Source organism: Hydra vulgaris, chromosome 15 (genome assembly GCF_038396675.1).
Source record: "Hydra vulgaris chromosome 15, alternate assembly HydraT2T_AEP".
Taxonomy (NCBI): domain Eukaryota; kingdom Metazoa; phylum Cnidaria; class Hydrozoa; order Anthoathecata; family Hydridae; genus Hydra; species Hydra vulgaris.
The window spans coordinates 47,020,884-47,030,000 of NC_088934.1; the positions used below are offsets into that span (position 1 = coordinate 47,020,884).

A 9,117-nucleotide genomic window follows, 5' to 3' on the forward strand; every position below is an offset into this window, starting at 1 on the left:
ATCATCATTAATTGATAACATTTTAACAACCGATTTTTTTAATAAGTCGCTAAAAAAAGGAATTATAAAAACCGACGTTTCCGATCACTTCCCGATTTTTTTTTCTATATGTGTTAATTAAAAATAAGAAAAGCAGGGAAAAGTTTTTATAAAAAAACGGCTTATCAATAATAATAATTTAAATTCTTTCAGAGAACAACTATCACTTGTAGATTGGGGTTATATTAACTTTAATGATAATATCAACATAATCTACGACAATTTTTTCAAAACTTTTCACCAAGTGTATGATTCCAATTTTCCTTTAATTGAAATAGTTTTAAGCGATAAAGAAATATCATCTCCTTGGATTACTAAAGGTCTCAGAAAATCGTCAAAAATTAAGCAGAAGCTTTACATAAAATACCTAAATACAAAATCTGAAAAACATAAACAAAATTATAAAACTTATACTAACTTATTTGAAAAGCTTCACAAAAGTGCAAAAAAAAACTACTATTCAAACTTGCTTAATAAATATAAGCACAACTCAAAACGCGTCTGGCAAATCATGAAGGAGGTGTCTGAAAAACTTAAACCAAATAAAAATTTACTTCCAAATTTTATACAAATTGATAACAAATTAATAAATGACTCAAATGATATTGCATTTGAATTTAATAAGATTTTTACCACTATCGGTACAAAATTAAGCGATAGTATTTCGTTCGTTAAAGATAAATCTGTTGATGAGTTCAAAACATCAATAAGCTCTAATCTAAATTATACTGAGTTAACTTTTAATGAATTTGAGGTTGCTTTTAAGTCATTAAAACGTAATAAAGCTACTGGGTATGATGATATTAACACAAATATTGTGATTGATTCCTACGATGTTATAAAAGATATTCTTTATAAAATCTTCAGAGCATCCATTGCACAAGGGTCTTTTCCAGATAAACTAAAAATAGCAAAAGTAACTCCAATCTTTAAGACAGGGTATCGTACAAATATAACAAATTATCGCCCTATTTCAGTTCTTCCAGTTTTTTCAAAAATTTTAGAAAGAATAATGTACAACCGAATCTACTCATATCTTGTTGAAAATAAAATTCTATACGAAAACCAATTTGGTTTCAAAAAAAATAATTCAACCGAGCATGCCATTCTTCAACTAACGCGCAATATAACTGACTCTTTTAAAGACTCATGTTTTACACTAGGAGTGTTTATTGATTTGTCTAAGGCATTTGATACTGTCAATCATCAAATTCTGTTAAAAAAACTAATATCATATGGCATTAAAGATAAAACCCTATTATGGTTTGAAAGTTATCTTACTAACCGTAAACAGTTTGTTTACAATAAAGATTCTATATCTCATCTATTAATGAATTTAACATGTGGTGTTCCACAAGGATCCATACTTGGTCCACTTATTTTTTTAATATACATAAATGATCTTCATAAATCATCAAACTTAACAACAATAAATTTTGCAGATGACACTAACTTGTTTTTGTCTCATAAAGATATTAATATGCTTTTTACTAATATGACAAATGAATTAAAAAAAGTATCTGTTTGGTTTAAACAAAATAGATTGTCTCTAAATATAGAAAAAACTAAATGGACACTTTTTTATCCACCTTCAAAAAAACAGAAACTGCCTCATATCATGCCAGACCTTTTAATTGATAATATAATAATAAAAAGAGAAAAAGTTACTAAGTTTCTTGGAGTATATATTGATGAGAATCTATCTTGGAGAAATCATATTGATAATACCTCCAATAAAATCGCTAAATGCATTGGAATTCTCTATAAAGCAAGAAATGTATTATGTAAACACCAGTTAACACAATTATATTATTCATTTATACATTGTCATATAAACTACGCGAATATTATATGGGGAAGCACTCATAGAACAAAACTAAAATCTCTTTACCTTCATCAGAAACACGCAGCTCGCGCAATAAATTTTAAAAATCGGTTTTTTCATACGAAACAACTTTTTAAAGAAATGAATATTTTAAATGTATATCAACAAAATGTCTTTAACATTTTATGTTTCATGTTTAAATGTAGAGAAAATTTGTTGCCAAACGTATTACAAAATCTTTATTGTATGAAACCTAAAAACAAATATAATCTTCGAATTAATAACAATCTTATTGCCCCTTTTTGCCATAAAAGCAAAGACCAGTTTTTTGTTTCTTATCGAGGTCCTTATCTCTGGAACAAAATAGTCTTACCAAATTTTGATTTTCTACCCAACTGACTTTTGCCTCATTCAAACAAAAACTTAAAAGAATTATATTTTTAATTGAAAATATTTTGATTTACTTTTAATTGTTTTTTTGTTTTGTTTGTTTGTTTATTCGTTGTTGTTCTATTTTGTATATTTTATTTATTTTTTAATCTTGGCTTTTTAAAATTTTATCTTGGTTTTTACATGTTTTTGCATAAAGTTGTATTATTATTATTATTTCACTTAAGACATTGTATTTTTATCAAAAATTAACCATATATTGTAAAGGGCTTCATGACAAGATCCACATGATCTTCTAGAAGTCCTGTCGTTACTAATGTAAAAATTGTAAAATATAATTGGTTATTGTAATATTTTTAAACGGGAAAATATTAAAAAAAAAAAAAAAAAAAAAAAAAAAAATTAGAAAAATCGGCTAAAATTGGAGTGGAGCTTTATCTGAAATCCAAGACGGCGTTCAAGATTCCTGTCTAAAATATAATTTGTTATATCTGAGCTTGTAGATCACTTAGAAACATGATTCTTGTTTCTACTAATTCGTTTGTGAAGTCAAGAAACTAATTTCCGACCTTTTTAGTTTTATGAAAAAACAAAAAAAGTCATCAAAATCCAAGATGGTGGCCAAAACGGCGTCAAAATTGGAAAGTTCGATATCTCAGCTTGTTGATAAAGTTGAAGTACAATTTGTGTGTCTAGTATTATGTTTTTCAGGTCAAGAAATTCATTTTTTACATTTTTATTTTTGTGAAAAAACAAAATTGCTATCAATATCCAAGATGGCTTCCCAAAAAATATATTAAAGTTTACATATCACTTAAAAAATCAAATCTTGTGTCATGTTTTTTCGATAATCGTATGTTATGCATATTGGTATCCAAAGTAGTTGTTCATAGTAAACCCACGAGTATACCAGTCTTTAAAAAATTTGAATGGAAGAAAATGCCATTGTATTTACGAACATTAATTAAAGAAACCGGAAACTTTAAACTATATCACTTTATATACAGAACTTCGTATATGAACACATATATATACGACACGTATTTCAAAATGTTACGAAACTATTATAACTATACTATTTCAAACTTTATTTGATTGTAAATATTTTAAATTGCCACTTCATCAGAACATTTGACACATCTATTTTTGTCATTTTCGTAATCTTTATCTTCATTAGATGTACCAGCATCATTTACATTTGCAGGATTTGAACAATCCACTGGCATGACCCACACCTTAATGACCAATTCAAACCACCTAAATACAATTAAAAGCCGTTGCACACAATGCTGCACACAATGTTGCAAACAATGTAGCACACTCATTGCAAATCAACTGCTATAGTGTATTATTTTAGCAGAAGTTTTTGTGTTATTTTAATTAATTTTATCATTGTATTATTCATAAGACTACATCCTACCTTCTTTCATTCGCAATTCCTAATGCATCCAGGTTTGAAGTTACAGCTCACAAGATGTAACCAATTTTCTGGAGCTGGCTATTGAAGGTTTGATGTTGGTATGAGATTCGATCCTATCATTTTTCAAGCCTATTTCAGTGGATCTACTTTATGACCGCTCCATTATTTTACTTGATTGTAAAAACGGAATGTTGCTTTGCTCCAGAAATTGTTGGAAGTAATACAACTAAATCAAAGGTTTTTTGAACTGGTTTTGATGCTACTCTGCGAAAATAGTTCATAACAACAAAATTTGTTAAGCAAGATTGACTTGCTTTTTGATTCATATAATGCTAGGAAAAGTTGTTTTCTGGCTTGAGCGATATCATCGTGTTTGGTTTCTTGCGTTTTATGTGCAACAACTGCTCTATCACAATTAATTTTATCATCACCTACTACCGTTGGAAAGAAAGATTAGTTTAGGTTGGGTTGCACAAAATGGTTCATGGTGTTTTATCCATTCAATAAACATGAAAACTGATTGACTCACATTCTCTAATTTTCTAAGTTAACTGTAACTTATCAGGTTTTTTAAAAGTTAAAGTTAGTTTGAAGACCTTATAGTACAATTGTGTTCGCGAAAAACATGGAAGGCTTACGTACCTCTTTAAATAAGTACTACTTCAGCCCAAAAAAAAGAGATTCACTGCACAATAAGCATAACTCGTCTGCTACGTCCATCATGAAAAAGTTAATAAAAGTTATTTTTTAGTGAACTAAAACAAAATTTTTAGGATCAACTCGTTTTAACTATTAATCTTATTGGTTGGCAACAGTTTACATTGTGTTGTAAATATTGTCTAAATAGCCGGTAGAGAGTTATTAGCGGTTTATGATGCAACAATGACTTCGTATACATGCGTTTGAAGCCTCAAAGAAACATTAATTGATAAGTAATGACTTATAAGCATGCTGTGAACTGAGCGTTCTAAGCTGCAAGGGAATTGACGTTATAGTATAGTTATAATTATTTTTTTAGATTCGTAGCCAGTTGGTAAGAAATATAATTAGCTAAACGAAGTTAGTCTATTAAAAAGTAGTCAATTTAAATTTTTATATCTTTTTGTCGCAACCTTAGATTTCGTCGGCCATCTTGTTTAGCTTAAAGATAAAAAATATCGAAAAAGAATTCCTTGACTTCAAAAATATAACACTAGATATAAGAATCGTATTTAAATACGATTCTTATATCTTAGTGTTAGTGTCCAGTCGGCATATCTAGTATTGAAAATACTCGGAGTATTGATCACGTATAACATACCGCCATTGATACCAGAAAAATGCGCATTTAGTTTTAAGTTTCGAATTCGAGTTCAATACCACTTATTTATCAAAAATACGTATTTATAATATTTGATCAAAATCGGATATGATATCGAACCCGATTTTGATCAAATATTAACAAATAAGGGAAAAACGAAAATCTTTGCTTTTAAAGCGCATGCTTAAACTGATATAGCCAAAATAAAATTTAAATTAAAAAGGTTTCTCTTGAGCAATTTAGTAAATTATCTCCAGTACAGTTACAGTACTTTTTTGCACTAAAAGAGTTATCATAAAAATATTTATTACTACTTTTAAATTTATTAATTTAGTTTTATGAAGTCCTAAATTTATATAATTCAAATATATGTTAAATCCTATCATTTCATACATTGCTTATTTTATTCCGTTGATTACTATTTTATTGACATTTCTGTTATGCTATCACCTTTTTTTGTTCTGTTTTAGAAAATTTAGAAAAATAAGTTAAAATTTTGAGCCAACACTGACATTTTAATTGTTGCTAAACGTAAAATTTTGTTATTAGGATTGCAGTTCTCTTATCTGTTTTTTGTTCTTCATTCAATAAGTATTTGATTTAAATTAAATATGATTATAATTTGATATTTTATTATGAGATATATGTCTTTATATATAAATATATATGAACCTTTTTAGATTTTTTCATGTTATTTTTAAATTTTTTGTTCACGCAATTCAAGTTATATATGTTTATAGTTTGCATATGTGTTTATATTATGTTCAAAATTAAAAAGTTTTTGATAAATATATGTATGTGGTAATATGTGTTATATAATTGTTTTATAAATGTATTTTTAAAATAGTATAAAATGTATCTATTGTGTATATAAATATTATAAGAAGTTTTTATATATGTTATATAAATTTAAATAAATATATTGTGTTTTATAGTTAGTATATATGTTTATATTATGTTGTTTCCATGACATAGAAACAGCATAATATAAATATATATACTAACTATAAAACACAATATATTTATTTAAATTTATATAACATATATAAACACTTCTTTTAATATTTATGGACCATGTTTTCAAAGTGTGTGACTTGGCAAACGTGTTGAGCAAGATTTTGCATAAAGTTGTTATTTATATTACTAATGTTGTTACATTTGGCTTACCTTTATGTTGGTGTCTATTGTTAAAAATTATAAGTGGTTTTATTATTGAAACTCACTGGTTTTAATCATTCACTAAAAGCCACTCAAGAAAAATCATTTTGCCACATATACATTTTGTTTATATCTTAATTTAAATTTTTAGAACCATTGGCGTACCAACATGAATTATTTTCTACGAGCTAACATGAAATAACAATACTTAACAACTACTACTCTCTTATCATGACATCTTATCTCTATCTGATATATTGATTTGTGATTCATATATGATGTTTTTCTTTGTATTTACTTATCCATTACATTTTTTCATTTCAGATTTATCATATGATGGATTTATGCAATATAAAAGAACGAATATATGTAAATTTTTATGAATTTTTTAAAAACATCTGCTAATAATTAGTCCAGTCAACGTTCAAACTTAAATTTTGCATATGTCATCTTTAAGTAATTTCTAGGCTTTTCTAAAAGTGTTTCTTATTCACATGGTTTTACAAGCAAGGTATGCAAGCAAATTTGAGTTGAAAATTTTTTTTAGCATTTAAGGAGAATTGGCGTTACACTTTTTTAAATTTAATTTGTTTAAATATAGTAGTTTTAACAAATTTAAAAAATTGTTTAAATATAGTAGTTTTAACAAATAAATGTTTGTTTGTTCTTTGTTTTTTTACTTATTTGTTTTCAGATTCTTAAGAACTTGGCAACTTATCTAAGTAAGTTTTTTTTTTCTTTTTAGTGCAATTGGAAAGAGCTGAAAGTTATTTTTTAGAGCAATTGAAAAGAGCTGAAGTGTTTTTTAGTTACTTCACACAGTATAACTGATACTGATTTGAGTAAGTTTACTATTTTGTTTTATTTTATATTGTATTTATATGATATTTGATATATGTTATATTAGATATATATTTTATGTATTTAACATGGAAAACTGACTGTAATTTGTTGACACAAAAGTTTATAAACGTAAATCTGCCTATATTTGAGTATATTTTATATTTCTCTGTATCTTTATAAATATTCTTTCTTAGAAAAAATAACAGACTAAAAAAAAAAAAAAAATTTTTTGAAAGTAGTTGAAAAAATGATGATGTATTTACATATTTCATTGTGTAAAGTGTAATACCACTATTTAAAGGTATGTGAATAGATATATAGGGGAACATGGGGCAAGATGATGACTGTTTCGAAAAACGCCTTTATCTTAGTCTGTCCCAAAAAATAAAACTTACCTTTAGCTGGTGATGTAGCAATGTAATAAATCAAGTCAAACGAGGATAAAAAGTTTTTTTCTCAATGTCAGAAAAACCTTTTTAATGCTTAGCTTTTGTCACAAAAATAATATTTAAAAAGAAACCATTGATAAATCTAGTAAAATTAATCTACTTCCCTTTCAGCTAAAGTCAACTGTTATATTTAGTTTTGCTAAAGAGATAACTGTAGGTCGTCATCTTGCCCCATTCGTCATTTTACCCCATGTTCCCATATATATATATATATATATATATATATATATATATATATATATATATATATATATATATATATATTTAAATAATTAATTTAGAGTAAAATATACTGATTGACATTGCTTCATTTTTTTATACAAGATTGTGAATTTATTATTTTTATGCATTAAGGTAAAAATAATATTGTGCATTGTAGTCTAGATTCTTTTTTAATTAAAAATAATTGATGTAAGTAAATGTTGTTTAATATTTTTGATAAACGACTAATGTATGTAAACATATAAAAAGATATGGATTTCAATAAATCTTAAGTTTAAATAAAGTCTTTGATTAGAAAAGATCACAATTTGTAAAATTCTTTTACGTTCATTTATTCAGTTGCAGCAATAGTAAGATTACTGGTAATATGTTTAATGATAATAGTTAAATTGAAATAGATAGTATTAGGCTCAACGAAGTTATTAATGTAAATGCTTATAGGCAACTTGAAAATAGTAGTCAAATGAAAAAAATAGATCATTTCTAAGAAATATTTTACGATTTGCTTGCTATTTTATGGTATAATTGTTTAAATTGTTCAACTATAATTGTCCCTCGATTGTTCAAATATTGTAATAAATAAAATCTTTTCAGTCCAAGTATTAAGTTGTTGTGTTATTTGCCAGTGTTACTACATTGTGTTGTCTAGCCTTTTTATAATCTTTTTTAATTATTCTGTAGTCACGGAATATATATTTTCTGTTATTATTATCCTAATTCTACTAACAATAAAATGCAAATAGTACTTTTGTAATTAAAAATTGTAATTTTTTTTTTAATATCATTTTTTAGGTATTTGCAGGCTTTACTTGACTTTCCGTTTCTGGTACCTGTGTTGTGACTATAAGCAATGACGTTGCTGATATGGAGTCAAAGTTAAAATATTTATAGATAAATTTGTATTTAATTTTTTAGATAATATATCAAGTTATTAATGTGTTTTTATTGTTATTAGTGATTTAATAACTCATAACCCGTATTACGGGTTGCTTACTGCTAGTCATTATCATTATGTTATGAATTCATATTAGTTAATAAAATTGTATTGAATATTCTCTGGTTATCGTGTTTTATAGGTGTTTAAATGCGAGTTTGATACTCAGTAGGCGTCGTATTGTATACCTGTCTTTATACGCATCTGATGTCTATTTTTAATGCGCGTTTGACACGATAAAATGGCTAACAAATATTCGTAAATAATGCGTATTCTGGAAAGTTTTAAATGCGCATGTAATACCAGGAAAATATCGTATTGAATATTCTCTGGTTATCGTGTTTTATACGTGTTTACAAGAGTTTCAAATGCGAGTTTGATACTCAGTAGGCGTCGTATTGTATACCTGTTCTTATACGCATCTAATGCGTATTTTTAATGCGTATTCGACACGATAAAATGGCTAACATACATACCACATCGATACGTATTTAAACGAGTTTCTAATGCGCATTTACAACTAAATTTGCCGACTGG

The 9,117-nt window shown here is 26.4% G+C and overlaps 1 long non-coding RNA gene across 2 annotated transcripts; it reads left to right on the plus strand.

Moving 5' to 3' along the window:
* Window positions 1–4,916: 4,916 nt before the first annotated feature.
* Window positions 4,917–8,577, plus strand: LOC136092156 (uncharacterized). Of its 2 annotated transcripts, XR_010644241.1 has the most exons (3): window positions 5,257–6,643; window positions 6,878–6,974; window positions 8,439–8,577. It is a non-coding gene; the product is annotated as an uncharacterized LOC136092156 (long non-coding RNA). The 2 variants fall into 2 exon arrangements; XR_010644240.1 differs by having other exon boundaries at window positions 4,917–6,974.
* Window positions 8,578–9,117: the final 540 nt, after the last annotated feature.